General features: G+C 29.9%; 1 protein-coding gene across 1 annotated transcript in view; it reads left to right on the forward strand.

The window, feature by feature from the left end:
• LOC107437287 (tyrosine-protein phosphatase Lar) overlaps window positions 1-21,187 on the forward strand; it is a 753,777-nt gene that overhangs the window by 70,975 nt on the left and 661,615 nt on the right. Inside the window, exon 2 of the mRNA XM_071177245.1 lies at window positions 13,601-13,668. The gene's annotated coding sequence lies outside the window, so the exon portion shown is untranslated. The remainder of the gene's footprint in view (window positions 1-13,600; window positions 13,669-21,187) is intronic.

A 21,187-nucleotide genomic window follows, 5' to 3' on the forward strand; every position in this document is an offset into this window, starting at 1 on the left:
GAAGTCTTTGAGTTATATTTAAAAAAAATTGAGCAAATGTCTATATCGGGCAACTGCATTTGCATCAACAAGTAAGATGGTGGTACAGGTTAACTATGAACTCTTGCTTCTTTGGTTAGAAAAACAGCACACCCCATTCTTTTGATATTTGCATGTGCATACAAGATTATCATACAAGATTTGTCATATATCTAGAACAATCGAACGAAGAACAAGAATTCTGACTGTTTTAGAGCGCTATGAAACTAAAGTATGAGGATTTGTTAAAACTAAAATCTGGGTTTTATATATATGTTGGTTTAAATTGTAGTTTAAATATCATGTTTCAAAAGTGAACTGGTTGAAACAAATAATTTTGAGATCATCAAACCTGCTTCTGCTCTTATAAAAAAAATGAGAAGTACATTTCTTTTCAACAAAATGAATTTCTGAAAATTATTTATGAACAAAGATAAAGTATAATACTTACATCATTAAATTATGGAATGGTAAAATATTTATATTTAAGATCATTGTAAAATAAATACAAGTTTTCTAATGATTGGGTGAAAAATATCACAGCATCAGAAGCAATAAACTCAAAAAAGTATTCTCTAAGTTCTGGAACCGTATATAAATATTTATATTTAAGATCATTGCAAAAGAATTACTGGATTTTCAATGATTGTGAAAAAATATCACAGCATCACAAGCAGTAAACTGAAAATTTTTTTCTCTAAGTTATTTAATGGTATCTGAATGCTTAGATTTAAGATCATTGTAAAAAAATTACTAGATTTCTAATGATTGTGAAAAAAATTGTTCTCAAAGTTATTTAATGGTATCTGAATGCTTAAATTTAAGATCATTGTAAAAGAATTACTAGTTTTCTAATGAATGATAAAAATATCACAGTATAACAAACAGTAAACTCAAAAAAGTATTCTTTAAGTTCTTTAAGTTCTGCAACGGCATCTAAATGTTTATATTAAAGATCATTGTAAAAGAATTACTAGATTTCTAATGATAGTGAGAAAAAATATCACAGCTTCACAAGCAGTAAACATAGCTTCACTCAAAAAGTATTCTCTCCAGAGAATAATAATACATAAAATTTCTATTCAATCTCCTTATTTTTTTTTCAATTCTGAAAGAAAAAGCTCATAATCTTTACAGGAAAATTCACTTTTTTCCTCCAAATAAAAAAAAAGAAGAATCTGCTGTGGAAGAAAGTGTAAAAATTCTCTTTCTTACAAAGGGAGACAAATGTTCAAACGTCGAAAGAAAGAAGTGGTACAAGAGTTACAACTCCGGGAGCCATTCCGCTGATTCGAGGAAAGGATTCCTTTTTTTCCTGTTTTTTATCTTTCTTCTCTCGAGTCTAGATCACTTTTTTCTCGACTCTAACACACTCCCCAGAACATTCTGGAAACCCTACTCATTGGTATCATAGAATTTCCAAACAGATCAGCAGTTTGGCTCTTAGAAAGATTAGATGTGTTTTTATATTGAGTTGGACTTCAGATAGTTCATCTTAGTAACCTCAAAAAAAAGTTTTGCAATTAGTTTCTGAGTTTAAAAATAGTTTCCTTAAAGTTGGCTGTTCGGTAATATGATCAGAAACTACAATATATAACATATAACATATAATATATAACATATAGTATAAATTTCTTAAAATTTTTAATACATAAAGATCCTTTTTATCCATTAGAGTTAAAGTATTAAGCTTTGATAAGAAAACATTCATCCGACTTTCGGTTCAAGGAGATAGTATAAATTCTAAGGGAACAATTATTTTTGTCATTTGCGTAGATGTCTAAGAATTTTAGTAAAAAAAAATTTTTTTTGAACCTAATTCTCAATTAAATTTTTAGACATATATAAAAAAAATTGCATTTGATAAGTATGCGTTTAAAATGAAATTTTTACAAGTTATTAATACATTCAAATGTGCACATTGGGTTTCAAATTTTTCTTAGAAAACTATAGAAAATGTTTCAAACTTAACAGAAAAACAGGATTTTGTATCGGGATGATTATTTGAATGATCATTTTTATCAGACACTCACAAAAATATGTTCAACAGCCTTTTGTCCTATGTCCACATAGCGCAAAAGGCCAATGGCAACTGGAACAAGGACTCTGTGAGAGTCCTAGATGTATAATCTGAGAGCTTACATTATATTTCTTACTATAAATAAAAATTTATTTCGCAGTTTTCCATTGTTGTCTGTGTATTTTTATCGGCCGAAAAATCACATAGCAGGATCCAGTTTTCCCACATTAATATTCTTATTAGTTTGGTTGTCATCAGCATAAAATTGGTATAAGTCATAAAAGTATTGTTTTCCCATAAATATTTTCGCACCCCTGTTATATTTACCTGTACTGTTATTATTACGTTTTTGATTTTGTTTGTTTTTTAAATTAAGAGTTTAGAGGATGATTTTTATTATTGTTATTATTATTGTTAGAATAATGTAATTCTACCTTACATTTTAAGATAAGTTAATTTTAATTGGTGTCTAATCTTATTAACCGTTTTACAATTATTATGCTTTATCAGCAACAGCAGTTTTGTAGCATTAGCAATCGATCTAATACCTTCACTAATCGTATAGATATATTGAATTCTACACAGTTATATAGCTATATATTTTCTGCTCCCTAATGTACGTTGTTATGGAAAACTGCAGGTGTTTATTTTAAATCATTAAAATTGTGAAACTTCTTCATACCTTAGACAAATACAGCTAGAGAGTTCGATTCCTATGATTCATATTAACTGAGTTATAACAACTGGTTTAGTCTCATCTCAGAGCTTAGTCAAATCATGGTAACTTTTTTTTAGAGAAACTATTTATTATTTAGAAATTAGATGCGATCCTTTTCTGGTCATAATCATCGTTGAGAACTTGATGAAAACTTCCTTCATCTAACAAATTAAAGTTGCAAAATCAGTTCTGAAATTGATAGAGGGGCTGCTGTTTGTAAAATATCATTATACTATTAAGCACTTTTAGATTATACAATTTAACAGGATTATTGAAATATTAGCTTAAATTTAATTAGATAAAAGTTGCAATTTTTTTTAAATTTTATAGTTACGTGTAATTTTAAATATCAGGAAATCAAAATTCCAGACATAACAAAACTCATTTTACAGTCTACAAGGTATTTGAATAAAATCGTAATTAAGTAAGGATTCCGAGGCGTTCAGCATAATTAAATTAGATGGTTGGGATTACATATATTTATCTAAAACATGAAACAAGAACTTACAGCTAAAAGTCTCACTAAATCGTTAAAACAAACCTGCTCTTAAAAATTTAAAACAATTACATTGTTTTAAAAGCACAATAAATATGGGTCGAAAGTTAAACATCAAAAGCTCTTTTTAATGGCCTAAATGAAAACCTTTATTTTCGTTCAGGTTTCATCCTTTGAATAATTAAGTAAACCAATTTATAAAATAAAAGTGTTAAAAAATACAATTTTATTCAAAAAGAAGCCTCCTTTTCAATTTAGAATTTATCTAAGTAACTTTCAAAATGGCGATCAGTTAGAAGGAAAAGATTCTAATATGTTTGAGAACGTTAATTCGACCGATATCCTATCATAATAACTTATACTAGCCCGCCTGCAATGTCAAGATATCGTTTTAAATGATGGCCCCAAATCTGATACTTTACCTTCGGAAGGCTCGTAATTAACTGCCTTTCTAGTTTTCCACCCCCTCCACGAATCACAATCCCCCTTCCCCCCTAATTCTTCTTCCTTTCCTGGAATCCCTGATTGGGGAATTCGTATAATTAGTCATTCCTTTGAGCAGTTTCGGCTGCAATAAGTGAAAATTCCATCGCCAACTTGTGAGTCTTAACTTAGGGAGTAAGTAACAGAGTTAAGTGCTCGTTTTCTTAAAGAAAGGGGTGTTTTCTTCGATATTAATGAAAATTCGGGGCAAACCCCCCTCCTAAGCCTTAAAATATTGTCGAGTAATGTTAATGCCCTTTTGCTTGACGAATGGGATTCTCATGCAGATTTGAATGTTCGAGGCGGGAAAATAAACGTTAGGTCTGGGAATGTTCGGGGCAAATCGTTTTATGCTACATTAAGGTAATTTCTTTGGGTTTTTAGTTGTGATAAATTCTGTCTTACGCTTTAACCTTGACGGGCAGGTGACTGAGTGGTGGAAATTTATTGAGAACCTAGATTTTGGAAAGAACAAATTGAAAGAAAATTGAGAATTTATTCCTAGGTTGAAAAAAATTGTGGTTTTTGCTATTTGTCAAAACTTAAATCAGACATAGTATATAATGAGTATTATTTTTCTAAGGAAACGATATTATTACAATTTAAATTTTGTTATTATTATAGAATTTTTTATATTTGTTGTCTTATGTAACGGATTTTATTACGATAATAATCTGTCTCTATGATAGATGCATATCCTGTGCAGTTATAATAGATAGTTTAAATAAGTTATTCGTCCTTATTAAAGTGACTGATTTTCCTTAAAAATTATCCTTACACAATTGTCCTTTTAAAAACGATTGTAGTATTAAATGACAATTATATTAAATGATAAAATTGTATCAAACACAATTGATAAAGTAATCTTTACTTATTTATCCATGGTAATAAAAGATAATACGTCATAGTTTGTATGATGAGTATCTTTTATGTTCTGAAAGGCTTGTCCTCTACAATAAAACGCTTTAATAGTGCAGTCAGTTAAGAAGTCGCTGAAACCAATGATAGAGAGCAGGAAGTAGTGAGTTCGATCCTGAGCCTACGAAACAACCGGCGCGTATATGCAGCAAGGTCATGGCTGAAAGTTTCTCATTGACTATAATGTGGAAGTTTTGGGAGAGGGGTATCAGTTGAAGCGCTGTTCTGGCTCTAGCTCTGTTCTGACCAGGTTCAAAACTACGTGAAGTTCTTACCATGGTCTCAAAATATTGAGCCCTGAAAAACAGAGCTAGCCTCTACATTAGTGGTTTAGCGAAAGAAACGATGAACCTGATCCTTCGCTTCATGAATCTTTTAGCAAACTTTTTGGACCAATAATGACTTTAAAATCAACGTAACAGCTTCATTTAACATCATTGGTAAATGCGTGAAATGCATTTTCTGGCTTCCTGTTGAATTCCCGTAAATACAAAAACTTCCAGACCAATAACAGCTTTAAAATCTAAATTTCCGTGGTGGCTCAGGAGATAGAGCATTCTCTTTCCAATGAGGTGAACCGTGTTGGAATCCCAGAGATGGCTTTTCGATACGAATTCCGTACCCAACTCGCATGCTTACTTAAAATATCCTCAGTGGTAGACAGATCATGGATTGTCATGGATCATGGTCATGGATCAGATCATGAATCATGGTCAAAAAGTCCTCTATGAAGGCAAATTTCTCCGAATACATGATACAGGAATTTGCTTGTCTTTTGGATTGGGTTCAAAATTACAAGTCTACGGAATTGAACATTAGTAGTCGTAAACCCAAACATTGGATCAACTGTTCAACAACAGTTATAAAATAATAAAATAGCATTATAATTTTACGCATCGTTTCGTAAATACATTTCGGCCTTTACTCCTGATTTATCTATTTATCTAAGGTTTTTGCTTTATTTTTATCTATGAGAAATAAAATAAAGATAAACGGGGCTATTTTTCGACATTATTGTCGGGAAGTTTCTAGCATTTTGTAAATGGCCTATAGAATCCGCTTTTCGATAAATGTTGATACCGATGACGTGAGATGGATTTGATAGGATTTGAGACTACTCAATGGCCTAAATGCCTTCACTTTCACATCAAAGCTATTGGGATTTAACCTGTTTTTATCTTGAACAGTGATTTTTCCATAGCCTTAAAGGTATTTGTAAAATTGCCTCGCTTTGTTGATCAAAAAATTATTATCACAAGTATATTTTACCGGCATTTCTGGCTATACTACTTAGACAAATCACTTAAACAACAAGGTGCTGCTATAGTTAACGATAAAAAAGAAGGAAATACTACTTGAAATATCTACATTTAAACACATATTTAATTAATTACGTACGCATTTATGATTTGTACTTTTGTCATATATCTATCTCATATACACATAATTCAAAATTGGTAGTATTCTTCTAGCTGCAGGTTTTAATTATCGTTAAATTTAAATTTTTAAGATTTAGTTAATTAGGTTTCATTCATTATACCATCTTACAGTTCATTAACTCTTTTGAAATGTGATATTATTTTAAAACATGAAAAAGCGTACATCTAATGTAAATGTAATGTAAAATGTAAAAAGTGTATTCTTGTATATCCCGAGTATTGTTTCCTCAATTTCTTTTTGCATAACTGGCTGTGGTCAGTGTGCGGGTGGGTGACCACTTGGATCAGTCTGCGTAGGCACCGATGGTGTGCGGAATTGGTCCTCGTTAAACTGTTCTACCGTAAAGTGCTCGACTTCGCGTGCAGGTCGTCGGGCTACCGAAGCGGATGCGTCATCCCCTCTGCAGAGGATCAAAATTGAGATGGCATGTTTTCGGATCATCCTCAGGGATGTTCCCCAGACCGTCGCCAATAGCCCATTGTGCAGCTCTAGTGCGACGTAAATGAACTACAACAACAACAATTTCTTTTTCTTCCATTTCTGTCAAAAACTGATGGTAGGACACTCTTCCTAGTTATTCAAGCATCCCTGGATGCAGTCAGTGTGCGGGTGGGTGACCACTTTGATCAGTTTGAGAAGGAATTGAGCGTGTGCGGTATCCGTCCTCGTTAAACTACTCTGCCGTAAAGTGCTCGGCTACCAAACGGAATATCTCGTTGGGGTACCAAATATCGGGGAGACTTACCTTTGACATAGGACCGAAATTGTGATGGTATATCTTTGGATCATCCCGGGGTTGTTTCCCAGACCATCGCCAATAGCTCATTGTGTAGCTCTAGTACGTCTAAATAAAACAACTACAACACTTCCATTTCTGAATACTTCTCGAGTACTTCTTTTTGCCAGTTACTCGTTTCTCCCTGTAGTGTATTTTGTGGGGTCTTTTTATTCTTTTATTTATACTGATAACATGATACATTCTGAACCGTTTTCAAGAATAACTAAATTAATTTATATGTTAATTTCTTTGTCCTGAAAGCGGTAAATAATCCATTAAAAACAATGAATTTTTCAATGTCAGCTCATATTCCACATATAAATTTTGATAAATTAAATTTTTATTTTTTATTTTTTTAATTTTTCTTGGTGCTTCAATTGTTATAAATCATTTATAAAATTTCCAAAACTATTTCCCTTGAAACCTTTTAAACATCGCAATAAAAACATTTGAGGTTAAACAATCAGTGATTTCAAAACAAAAAAATAACAAAAAAACTTTCCAATTCTCCTTAAAATGAGATATATGAAACGAAAAGACATTAAAAAGCGTTTTATTTCATCCCCACAGAGAATACTCAGTAAATATTAAAGAAGTAAAAAACACAATAAACTGAAACAATGTAATAACGCTTTTACGTTTTAATGGATAAGAACAATAACTACTTCGTTATTCTTAAAAAAACCGAAACTGAGAAAATATTTAAGACCCGCAAAACCTGATGTATTCGAGTAACAGATCGACCTCAAAGTACATAACTTCTATTTACAGGTGATATAGGTTCGAAGAGTCTCGGTGGATTCATCTTCTTTTCACTGAAAAGCATTTACTTTTTTTTTCCTATTCAACCATGAGCTACTTTAATATTTATTTTACAGAGCTCACCACTTTAACCGAAACATCGGGCGATAGTGATAAAACATTAAAGAAAAAAGATCACATCCAAACCAAACGATATTTTATTCGCAGACGATATGAAGAGGAAGCTTTCGTTGGCAAGCCGCCATCTTGGCTCATCGCCAATGCCACAAATTTATGGTAATTTTCGTTTTTATCCACCGTTTTGAATGCGAAAGGGATTTGACAATTAAGATTTCTAGTCAAAATAAAATTAATTCACTTTATGTCGAATTTTAAATTTGCAAAAGCGTGGGATGAATAATATACCAATTCTTAAGTTTGGGACAAAATAATTTGTAACATTTTTTACAGTTTATAAGAACTTTTAAAGATAATAAATTCCTATATTTTTGCATATAAATTGCTCATGAATAACAACTTTATCTAATTTTAAGGAAGAAAAAACATGTTTTGATTATTCGAAACATAGAACTTTGCAATTATGTACGTGGTTCTTCATATAACGCATTGTAAAATCTACAATGTGTCAATGTTATGTTTAAAAAAAATAAAGAACGTTAAAAATACATATTTAGATTGAAATTTTTTAAGTGATCATAAATAAATTAAACACATCTGAAATAAATATAATAATACAGAAATTAAAGAAAAGTTAGAAGTCACAAAATTTTTAGCTTTAACTTAAGTTGCTTATTTAAACTAATTAAAATAATGAGATTTTTTTAACGAAATTTTTTTTAACAGCTTTAGCAAAATTAAGCAAAACTAAAGCAACTTTTTTACAAAAAAATATAAATGAAAAGTGAATAAAATTACATTGTTGAGTTATAATTATGTTCGAAATGAAAACAAAAAGTTAATAAAATTACATATTGTTATTTTTTTGAAATTTCAGTTATAATGGCAAAAAGCTATTTTCTATCATGTATAATTTAATTAACAGAAATTTATTTTTAAAGCATTACTTTATGCATTAATTCTAAGGTTTATCAATGTGCATCATATATGCAGCATCATATAAAACTGATTTTGTTTTTTTTCTTTTCAAATTAATTTTCTACTATCTTACATAAAATTTCCTTGGACTTGTTTCAACCACGTTCCCTTGTTTACATTTTTCGCATGCTTCAAGCTGTCAAATTTAGTTTCGTTTTTTACTGATTTTTTTTCTTCATGTTATTAAGTTTTTGAGTTTACTATTATCGTAATTATCTCGTAACATTCTATATAGCGACTTATCTTTAAAATCAGAAACATTTGTCAAAAAGTAAAATTTGAATAAATAAAACCCATTCTACCAAAACCAAAACAAAACTATTCAATGAAGTTCATTCTATTCATTATTTTGAGCTAAAATTGCTGATGCATTTTTCTTTCTTATTTTTTCCGTATTTATAAAGAAATATTATATTTTTTATGTGTGATATTTTATGTTAATGACGACTTTTCTCAAAAATATTGTTTAATAATTTTATTAATTAATGTTTGTTTTTACCTTGAAAATCGAATAAATACTCCCACACAGAATCTTTGATGTATGATATATGTTAAGAATTTTGTCATTTTATTAAACGCTTAATTGGGGATATATTATTAAGGACCATTTTGAAACAAAAGATGTAATTGCGCAACGGTTTTAGTTGTATTTCGCTAGAGTTTTTATACTTTTTTTTGTACTTATAAAGAAATATTATACTTTTATGAGCGATACTTCATGCTAATATGAATACTTTTTCCGAAAAAATATTTTTTTATAATAGTTTTATTAATTAATGTTTGTTTTTACCGTAAAAATAGAATAACTACACACAAAATATGATCTTTGATGTATGGTAAATCGTAAGAGTTTTGTCATTCCAATAAAAACTCATCTGGAAGTATATTAATAAAGAACAATGTGAAATAAAAAGTCAAAATTTTTAAATTTTGGAACATTTTTTTACATTTTGCGTATTAATTATTGCGAATAATGTAGAACTGTGCAGAATAATTTAAACCATTCGTTTGATGCTTTTTGAAATAATATTAGAAATTTTTTGTTGCCTTAATATTTACAGCTGTAAGTAATGGACTCAAGAAAATGAACGGTACACCCTGGATAATTTTTGATCTAATAATCGGATCTTCTCGTACTAGGTCTCAATCGTAATAGTCAAGAAGGGGACCTCAAATATGCTAATTAATTAGTGCAGTCGATATTTTAAATTGCGAAAGTGGGCACAAACACGTACTCCCGTTGAATAAATATACCTCTTTTTCAACTAATTCGAATTTTTGTCCCCCATAATATAGGGGATTTCAGAATCACGAATTTTTTAAAATTCGATTGCTCAGGAATTATTCGACTGATATCGCTTAAATTTTGTATTTTGCCAAAGAAAATTAAAAAGAAATGATGTTAAAAATTGTATACCTTACAACTCAAAATTTTTTCGATTATTATTGTTAAAATAAAAAATACTAAATATTTCACTGGAAGTTATTTTTTGCTTGAATAAATGAATTTTTTGGAATTTCATAATTATGTACAAAAATATTTCAACTCACTTCAAAATTTAAATTCTCAAAAAGTAAAATTAGCATAAAGGGGTCTAAATTTTGGACCGCTCTTTTGGTCAAACTATTGGGACCATATTTCCCAGATTGCGTTTATTCCCTATTTTTTGGGGATCAAAAATCTGAATCCGGAGAAAAAAGATATGTTTTTTTTTGAGAAAGTACGTTTTTGTATTTGATTTTGTTACCAAAAATATCGTATGCAGTATTTAATTAGCATATTTGAGGTCACCCTCTCGAACCATTAAGATTGATTTCTAGTATGTAAAAATCCGATGATCAGATCAAAAGTTATTCTGTGTGGTTCTTTTTTCGCGCACTAAACGTTTAATCTTCATATATTTTGCACTTATTAAAACATAATGTATTTTGTGAGGTATGTGTTCCATAATTGGAAATGTCTATCACAGGATTAGGGTACATGGGGGATTAGGATTTATGGTGGATTAGAATATGGACGCATTTCCCATTTTTAAAGTACATAAGACTCACCATTTCAAAATTTTTAAATATGAATCTTCCTGAACAAAATCAACTTTCACTTAAAAAAAAATTAACCAAAATAAGTTAATTTGAAAGGAAAAACATTATACTATCCTATGTTACAACGTAAAAATTTACGGTTAAGTTAGGAATAATTGATTAAATCATTATTAACTGATTTAATACCAGAAAGCAGTTTAGAATCTGGCAATAAAGCCTCACTTAGCTAATTCTTGCTCCCGAAGTTTAGGAAGAAAAAAAACTAGAATATATATTGTTTAATTATAATTTTAATTAAGTCCAACTGCGTTTTCTTTCGCTTTTAAACATAGTTCAGTAAGTGACAAAATGAGGCTGAATAAAAGATAGATTTTCCGCGTTAGTTAATTTTCATTATTTTATGAAGAAAAAAAAAGCACAAGAGATATTTTCCCTATAAAATTTTAAAAAAATAAAGTTTTATACAATTTTGTTTATTTGGCGTGATAGCATAAAATATTTTAACATTTTTTTCGTGGTATTTCTCTTTATAAGCATTCCACTTATGAATTTATTTACTTGAATAAACTTCAGTTTTTGGAGGAACGGAATAAATGTTGAAGGCTAGTAAATTAAATATTTGTCGCTGATTGTATTTGTTTATTTATTTTTTTTTAAATATTTATTCGAATGTTGTTGAACTTGCTTAAACATTAAAAATTGTGTTTTTGTACTTTTTTTATTTCATTTCAATTGCTTTTTCGCTTTAGCTTTATTTATCTCTTTCATTTTCTTAATAGCAGAAAGTTGTCTAAATTTTAATTGAAAAAAAAACAATGAAAACAGATTTTGTTTGCTTGACTGTTTCAGAAGCAATTCTAACTTGTATTTACCACAGGCATATAACTCCAATTAAAATGTCAACAATCTCGAGTTATTTGGAAAGTGGTCGAAATTTCAACTAACAATATTGGTGATAAAATGGCGATCAAGAAACGATTTCAACTTGTTTTGATATCGAAAATTCAGATTTTAAGGCAGCTAGAAAAATATGCTTTTTATAGTTGTTTCTATTTGGTAATGAAATGACGATCAGGAAACGAATGCAACTTGTTTTGATATCGAAAATTCGGATTTTGAACTTTTGAGGAAGCTAGAAAGCTATGTTCTTGCTGGTTTCTATTTGGTAATAAAATGACGATCAGCAAACGATTGCAACTTGTTTTGATATCGAAAATTCAGATTTTTAGGCAGCTAGAAAAATATGCTTTTTATAGTTGTTTCTATTTGGTAATGAAATGACGATCAGGAAACGAATACAACTTGTTTTGATATCGAAAATTCGGATTTTGAACTTTTGAGGAAGCTAGAAAGCTATGTTCTTGATGGTTTCTATTTGGTAATAAAATGACGATCAGGAAACGATTGCAACTTGTTTTGATATCGAAAATTCGGATTTTGATGCAGCTAGAAAAATATGTTCTTTGTAGTTGTTTCTATTTGGTAATGAAATGACGATCAGGAAACAAATGCAACTCGTTTTGATATCGAAAATTCAGATTTTGAAGTTATGAGGAAGCTAGAAAGCTATGTTCTTGATAGTTTCTATTTGGCAATAAAATGACGATCAGGAAACGATTGCAACTTGTTTTGATATCAAAAGTTCGAATTTTGAGGGAGCTAGAAAGCTATGTTCTTGATGGTTTCTATTTGGTAATAAATAACGATCAAGAAACTATTTCAACTTGTTTTGTTATTGAGAATTAGGTATCTTACGAAACTAGAAATCTATGTCTCCGACAGTAAGATGAATGTTTACATAAATGAAAGTAACAACAATTTTTTAAAACGATACTTACATAGAATTTAAATATTTCATTCAAATTATCGCTAAAGTTTTAAATATTTTTACAAAATGAGTGAAGGGAGAGTAAAGAAATGAATAAAAACCTGTTCAATAGTGTTATAGATGTATACCGATGTAGTGAGGTCACTTTTCCCTTTGCTGGTGTTAAAGATACTCCAGAAAATTATACATTACAGAAAGATAACTCGGAAGGGTACATTTTGCAGCCTCTTTTTATAACCATAAATTATCATATATTTTAAAATTGATGCTGATAATTGGTGTGGGCAATGACACAATCACGCCTTGGGCATAACAGTTTGCAAGAATATAGCCAGACACGAATTTCACAAAAAATATAGCTGTGTCGCATTTTCCGGGTTTTCATATTTGAAGTGACATAAATATCAAAGCTTTTATAATTGATTATTGATTTAATGTATTTGATTTTAAATGATTTTTAAAGTTGTTACACTGAAATAAACTTACCATTCAAAAAAGCCTAAGTTGGACAGGAGTTGACATTGAGACTCAGGTGATGTGTTTTTGGAATGAAAGCGAACTAGGCGAAATAGTGTATCAGGTAAAATAGCGTAGTGCTGCCATCTGTCGCGGAGTGAGAGAGTTACGAGCCCGTTTTCCGTTTTCAATGTACAGAGAGTGCGAGTGAGATGTTCTTTGGTGCTATCTGGCATCGAATCCAAGATCTTTGTGTCCGTTGTATGATTCTGAAACCCCATGGAGAGAGGTCTATTGCATACGGAATTGAGTTGAGAAACCTTATATAACAGTCATAAAAATTGACGGTGTACTCTATTAATTTTACTGAACTGCGTTACAATTACGGGCACTGACTGATCATAAAAATTAACGGCAAACTCCATTAATTTTACAAAACTTTCATAGAGTGTTTGCTATTAATTTTCGTTGTAAGATTGCATTGTATTGTTGCGATATCATTTGTTTGAAGTTGTAAAATAATAACTAAATTTTTCTAATTTTAGGTACTTAAATACGAATTGGATTAAGAAGTTTGTTCGAAAATTTGGACCTAAATCAGTGTTAGCAATAGGTAAGCAATTACTGAAAATTTTTTAATAGATTAAAGTTGGTTAATTGTTCCAGCTCTATCTAAATATTGGTTTCATTTATTGGTTACATACCTGGGTGCTTCTTTACAAAAAAATAATTTTAAAAATTTAGCATTTACAGTTAAAATTTGTGTGTATATAGAACTGTATTGGAACAGTGAAATCATTTAATAATTAATAAAAATAATTTTACTTTCTTAAGACTAAAAACAGTTTTAATACTAATTAAGGATGTACATCATGAAATTCATTCGCATGTTACGAAGAAAAGTTACAAATTACGAATCTGCTACTGACAAAATTTGAGATTTTTTAATCCGTAAAATATCCCAATATTTTTTATTGCTTATTAAATTATTAATATAATCTTAGAAATTGAAAACAATTCGAGATTTTTTGTCCATAACATCAATAATGAATTTTAATTTATGAAGTCGTCAATAATGGTAAACTTTCTTCAATATTTTTTTTTTTTTTTTTTAATTATTAAATTTGAAATTCGTAATCAGCCAGCGAATTCAATCCGTGAAAAGTGTTCCTTAAAGCAATAAATTTATAAAAATGAATTTCAATTTAGATTTCAGATATAAATAATATCTTTTCTCTTGATTAATTCTTTTCATTTTTCCCATTAAAATGTGCTTTAAAAAATACTAATAATTGCATTTTTATCAGTTTTTAACTACAGCAGTTTCTCGATTTGAGTGTTAGTAATTGCATCTTTCTTCATTCCAACTACTACAATAACAGTTCTATTTAACGCCATAAAATGGATGTACGGGTAGAAAAAAAAATCTTTTAGTTAGATTATAGTTAAAAAGGATCAAAACTATACGTAACATAGAAATAATTTTCAATTTAGATGTCTGATATAAATAATTCTTTTCCTCTTTATTATTTCTTTTCCTTTTCCGTCTAAATATGTTTGCAGAAAACACTAATAATTGCATCTTTGCCCATTTCAAACTACAGCAATTACTCACTTTGACGAAAGAAAGCCACTCGTAAAGAGCTTTCTGAATTATTTCTCTTTTTCCTTTTCATTTTATTCACCGAAAACTTTAAACTGCCTTTTCCTTTCTAAACCGAAAGCGACGAGAAGTAATAAAGTACGTTCCATTTTAGCAGTTGTTGATGGTCATTTTGAAGTTAAAAGTATAATAATTAATGACCTTCTTTCCAAATGAATTATTCACAGGTTGGGTTGTGCTAGGAAATATTTTAATTCCAAAATTAAGAACGAAGTTAGAGGTTCAGAGCTACTTAAAAAGATGTATTCGTTTGTGAATTTTTAATTAATTTAAGTACTGTTTCTCAACAAATATTTTATTACACAAGTCAAAACTAATGCCTTTTTTTAGATTGCAGTATTTTAAGCAACTGTTTATTTTGGACAATTATGCGCTTTTAAAGTTTAAAAATATTTTGAACATGGAATAGCCAATTTAAGTCCGATTTTAGTTGTCACATTGAATATTTGAAGAGCAAAGTGGATGAAAATTCTTCAAAAGATGAAGCATCAACATGAACCGAAAGCGGTGTCACGTACTAATTTAAGTACGTTCCCGTTGTTTATAGTCATTTTGAAGTTACAAGTACAATAATCGATGACGTTCTTTCCGAATGAATTATTCACAGATTAAGTTGAAATGAAAAATATATTTTTTTCAAAATTAAAAACGGATATGAAATTCGCGGAGCTACTTAAAAACGAGTTTATTATTAAATTTTAAATGATTTAAATACAGAAGTACTATTTATCTAAAAATATTAGAAGGAAGGGTGTAAGGACGGGCACGTGTGTAAAAATGGGCAGACCTCACCATGGGGCTATGAGAAATGTTACAAACTAGCGACTAGGACTGCTGATGATTTTTACATTTTCTTACCTTTAGATGATTATTTTTTTAAAAAAGAAGTTTTGAAAAACTCAATCCCCTCTAATCGTTTGATTTCAATTTTTCAAATTCTCGTTTCGTGTTTTATTAAAAGCTTTGAAGCCTATTATCAGTTGTCCGACCCATGTAGAAAGACTAAAACTACAAATTACAAATTAACATCATTTACTTGCGGAAAAATTTTGCTTACAGTAAAAGTTAGAACAAATAAACTTATCAACTCAAAACTTTTGCTACCTACTATATAGAATCGCACCTTTAGTTAACAGCCATGATCATCATCAGTTAAGTTTAGATGGTGACAAACTTGCATTTTTTTAGGCGGGGGGATTTTACGTTAGAGTTGACTCGTATAAACTGACCTCTATATTACCCCCTGCCCCCATTCTGGTTTTCAGCTCAGTAATATTTTTTGTTTCAAAAGAAAAGAATACGGGCTTATCAACCTTTATCGTAATATACAGAACCCACACCTAAAACAAAACAACAACCATCTTTATCCTCAACATTTGAAAAGTGACAATTTTCCAGTATACTCTTGTGATGCCATTACATATTTCCTAGCTTTTAAAATTTCTTTCATTTAGTAAACTTATTTTTTAATCATTATCAAATTATAATTAAATTAAATCAATTAGTTAATTTTTATGAAAATTTATAAAAAGCTAATTTTAAATATTTTACACTTATCTATCAATGTAACGGCTAACTTTTTATTTCAATACTAATGGAGACTCATTAATTCGCTGTCGAGCCTAATCGAAAACATAAATATATTTATAAGTATTTATTCTTAATTTCTTACCATAAATATGCTTCAGTTACATGGTTCTACTAATTCTCACAGTCTTGTTGCCTATTCGCGATCGTCAATTTTCAAATCTGATATTGATTATGGGGGGTTGGCTTTATTTTTGGCGATGCTATCTTTCGATAAATCACCAACCTTGGATCTCTTACCATGCTCCTAACCAACCATTGGTAACAATTCATTCACTTTCAATTTCCAATTTTTGGTGACTGGGGGTGACCTTTAGGGCATCCCAGTCCCAACCGTTGAATATGAAAGGCTTTCTCTTTTGACTTTAAATTAATTCCTAACGGGTTGATAATTACACCGAAGATTTATTTTCATTTTCTTAAGTTAAAGAAAACTACTCAAATAACCAGACATAGGGGGTAAGTAATAACAAAAAAGTATATATTTTAACACGAAGTATACATGACAATGGCTATTGCTACAACTACATTAAAAATGTGCCTTTTTCAAGAATCTTTTGACAGTTAACAATGCCATCTAGTGGTGGTTCAACAAGTATATTGCCACGAAGTCTAACTAAAATTCTCGATGAAAGAGAATGTTTTATCTTGATCCCTTCAAGGGATTTCTTTTCTTAATTATTTTCATATTTTTGAATTATGCCCATTTGCAATAATTAATAAATCAACTTTTTCCTACACGATATTATTTATTTCTCTGAGACAATTATCATTTTATTACATCTAAATTACGATGTATCTGTAAAGGTCAAAAGGTCAGTAATGCTATATGTACAAATCCACTAATTAATTTAAAACGATCACAGTCATAGCAATTCCTAAAAAAGGAGCATCTCAAAAAGTACTCGTGAGTAATGTTTTTAACTCGAAGAAAAACTTTACATTTTAATTGATTGAGCAATATTTCGAGTACTGTTGAATTCTTACTTGGTTATGAAAATTTCCGTATTTTTAACCCGAATTGGCTTCTCAGATGATGCAATTAACGTCGCAAAATATTTTTTTTACCAATAAATTGAAGAGAAAACTAAATTATGAATCTACGAACTATAATCACATTTAGTTAAACTGGTAATGAAAATTGTGGCAAAAGAGTGCATGAGCTAGCAAAACCACAGAGATCATTTATCCGATTTTCAATTTTTATACATAACCCTATACTGTATGCTTCATGATTAATAAAATTTTTTTATTTAAATTAGAACATGTTTTTTTATCAGAATTACTACTTTTGTAAATTTTGAAACAGCATATAATTTTCATTTTAAACAGCCTATAGTTTTTATTGAAGTATGACTTATGACTTTTATTGAAGTATGAAGTATGAACTTATTAATGATCTTTTCTCTATCTTGTAAACATCATTTTGTTTTTAAACATATCACAATTCGATATCATGATTGATTAAACATTAATTATATAGCAATTTACATTTAGTGAATGTTTACCGTAATACACGTATTAAAAGTCCACCTAAAAGCTCACGATAAAAACATTTCACGAAATGCCAAAGCAATTTATAATCTAACTCTTGTTGCATGTTGTTCAGCTGCAGTTCCCACATGAAGTTTTATGTACTAATAATCTTTATTTGATGACCACATAAACTTCAATCCATGTCGCCAAGAAAACATTCCCTAAACTGCCCCATAACAAAACATAAATATTCCAAGAGCTTCAGAGTTGCTTCTCTTTTTAGATTAACTGAAATTGAAGTGCCTTTACTCTAGGACTTAATGCAGAAAGACAACTGCCATTCACTCCGACCCTTATTGTGACCTAGAACAAGGTAGCTATGGGTCTATTCTAGAATGTTTTAGATGCTCCCTGGGGCGAGATTAAGACAAGATCTCGGTGGAATGTAAGTTCGTAAAATTCCACGCTCCGTCACTTTTATTTTCCCCTCCTCAGTCCAAAGAATAGTTAAAGTCTTGTTGGAACAAAAACTAGGATCGTTATGGTCCTCAACTATATCTTAGTTAATGTACCTGGTTAGTTTTAGATAAGGTTTTGCTTATTCTCAAAAAGATATATTGGGTTCAGAGAATAAATATTTTCTGTAAGTTTTGTGTAAGGAGGAGAAGTTTAGGTGCATCTGTGCCAAAGTTGGAGATTAAAGAGACGTTTTTTTTAGTTGCATGTTTGATATAAAAATGATTAAATTAGTAGTCTAAATACCTAAATCATGACCAATATTTTTTAAAAAATGTCTAATTATGCATAAAAATTTTATGATAGTGTTGCAATCTAATAAAATTAATATGAAAATCGTACCCTTCAATTGCATCAACCAACCAATCAGAAATAGGAGCGTTATTAAATCAGAAATTATTGACAATTGAACTTTTGCAAATACGATTTAGAAATCTCTACATAACATAAAAACAGAATGGTCTAATACAGTTTTCTATTGCTGTCGGTTTTAAATGTTTAGTAACAGGAAAATCACATGGAAGAATCCAGTTTTCCCATATTAATTTCTATATACTTTTAGTTGTATATAAAATAATTTCGTAAAATATTTTAAATATAATATCCTATTAAATATTTTTGTATCCTTGATTGAAAGGTATATTTATCTGTAATATTTATTTTTCTCATTTTACTCTACTATTGTAACTCTTTTAATTTTGATTGTCTTCTAAATTTAGTTACTTGGTGTCTTAGTTTAATTAGTTAAATTGGTGTCTAAATTTATTAACAGCTATTATTTTTACAGCTACTTTTTTTGGTGCAAATTACATTAATATAGCATTATAAATTAAAGTGAAAGAAAATCATCTTATGATTAAGAGAATCGATAAGCTAATTGCACAATGTGATGAAATGCACGAATTGCGTTTAATATATCAGCCAGTTTGGTAAGCGAAAATAAACTTTGGTACGAAAATATTAAACGAAATGGTTAACTATGGTAAACACTCATTAAGTCTTCAACATTAATTTTTTTTAAGAATGATTGCTAAGCAAAATTATTTTATGTTCATTAATAGATCTGAATAGAATCACCAGTCAAGTGTTATTCACGTGTCAAGTCGGGGGAAAAGCGTAAGCAAGCAAAGTTCTTTTTAGTACATATATTAATCCTAGTATAATCGTAGTATATGTCACACAGTGGATTTGACGGTATTTGGGAAGTCGATGAAGTTTGCAATCTGTAGTGGTAGGTTTGGCGAGAATTGTTATTTATGCTTATCTTTTCATGTTATGTTTATTCATTTATAGTTTATATGCATTTTTTTATGATACGTTTATGCATTTGCCATTTCCAGGCTTACGCCAATTCGTTGTTGGCAACTATTTGACGACTATTTGAAGTATAAACGCATCATTTTGGTGTTGCCAACATTTTTCAAAATCGTGCCAAGCGTGTAACGTAAACTATGATTCTATCCATATATATCTTAAGTCAATAATTTTAACTTTCGTAGAAAAAACTATTTATTCCAAGAAACATTATTGCAAAGTTATCATCGGCATTGGTGCCTATTAGTCTCCTAGTCATGTAAAAAAATACAGATATCCAAAAAAAAATTTATTTCAGTCCCTGTTAAGAACAATTGTTCGAGTCGCATTGTGAGCAATAACTCTAAAGGAACTCATATCGAACAGCTCCTTAAATACCGATAATGGCAACTCTTTAAAAAGCAGTGCGCAATTTTTTCAACCAATTTTCAATAAAATAATAATTATTTACTAAAGTTATTTTATGCATAGAATTGTCTTCGCATAAACAAATTTAATAATAGATCAAATTATTCATTGTGGTCCATTTTTTAAGCACTGTACACACATACATTTCTGCGTAAAAGATCAAAGATTTGTATAACAGGAATATTAATCCTTTTTAATTAACATATGAACATAACGTATGCACATAACAAACATATGAACAATCTACAACCAAATTAGTCCTAGTATTGAATACAAGTAAAAATTAAGTCAAATTACCTTTTCTCATTATAACTTGAACAGTTATCCTTATTGATCATATTATTAATCAATTTATCAGTAACATGATGTATTTACGATACCACTCATTAACTTCAACGACCTGATTGATTTTTGATTTTTCAAAAAATACTTTTCAAAAAATATAACCCTTTAATAATTAAATGCAGGAAAATATTTCATTACACAATTTGGCATACAGAACATATTTTTGTCTTAAAGTCTTACTTTATTCAAAATAACTACCTTTAGAAGTGTCAAGAGCATACTCTCAGCGCATTCCATAAATAAAAATTTCGTATTCAGTGCTATTCGTATTGCGCTAAACATAGCTCCTATTGATAGATTGATTGTGTGTTTCAAACTCCAGTCCAGTCGCGATGGCTCAGGGGATAGAGCGTTCGCCTTCCGATGAGGCAAACCGGGTTCGAATCCCAGTTGATACGAATTCCGCATCCGGCTTAAAACGACCACAGTGCTGACGTGAAATATCCTCAATGGTAGACGGATCTTGGGTTAGAGTCCCCTTGCCGTCAGGCTAACCGTGAGAGGTTCTCATCGTCTTCCTCTCAATGTAACGCAAATGCGAGTTAGCTCTATCAAAAAATCCTCCACGAAGGAAATTTCTCCCAATACTCGATCCAGGAGTTCCCTTGTCTTTTAGATTGGGTTTAAAATTACAAGGCTGCGGAGTTGATTATTAGTAGTCATAAACCCATAAAATGGGGCTCGCTGGTTACAAAATAAAATATAAAATAAAACTCCAGTCCATATGATCTGGTAGTAGTTTGACAGGATGGAGTCGCACTTTGCAAGGGCCAAATCATACATAAGTCTCCCGTGTATTTAGTTTTTATAAAATACACAATGC

This window comes from Parasteatoda tepidariorum, chromosome 1 (assembly GCF_043381705.1).
Source record: "Parasteatoda tepidariorum isolate YZ-2023 chromosome 1, CAS_Ptep_4.0, whole genome shotgun sequence".
NCBI lineage: Eukaryota > Metazoa > Arthropoda > Arachnida > Araneae > Theridiidae > Parasteatoda > Parasteatoda tepidariorum.